The sequence below is a fragment of the Sander vitreus genome, chromosome 12 (genome assembly GCF_031162955.1).
Source record: "Sander vitreus isolate 19-12246 chromosome 12, sanVit1, whole genome shotgun sequence".
NCBI classification, from domain to species: Eukaryota; Metazoa; Chordata; class Actinopteri; order Perciformes; family Percidae; genus Sander; species Sander vitreus.
Window position 1 is genome coordinate 7,755,587 of NC_135866.1, and position 588 is coordinate 7,756,174.

Consider the following 588-nt stretch of genomic DNA (forward strand, 5'->3'; position numbering starts at 1 on the left):
TATCCGTCTTCATTAAGCTGTTTCTTAGTTTCTTGTTTCTTATTTAGAGTGATACAATCACCACATATCGAACACTCACGTTACATGTATATTATTGGATTATTATTATTATTATTGCAGATGCATTAACAGGCAGCATTTTAATGTTGTAGCTGGTTGAGGTGGAGGTAATTCTAACTACATGATATATTGGTCTAAAACATATATGTTTTATGTGTAAAATAAAGTACAAAGTAACTAAAGCTGTCAGATAAATATTTCCCTCTGAAATGTGGTGGAGACATTAGAAGTAGGCTACCAGAAGACACGTTGTACCATTTTACATTTGTTGTGTAAATGTACTATAGTTACACTCCACCACTGACAATACTCGAGCTATAAAGACACCTTTAAACTAACAAAATCTATAAAATACATTAAAAGAGAATACAACATTAAACATTCACTAATGTTATGGATCAGTCCATGTCATCATAGGGAGTAGGTGTGGTTTTAGCCTGATTGACAGGGTCAGACTGACATGTGCACCTATGAGGGCTGTGGTGTTGGAATCAATCAAGCCCGCCAAGCTGCACGTGGTTTGAGACC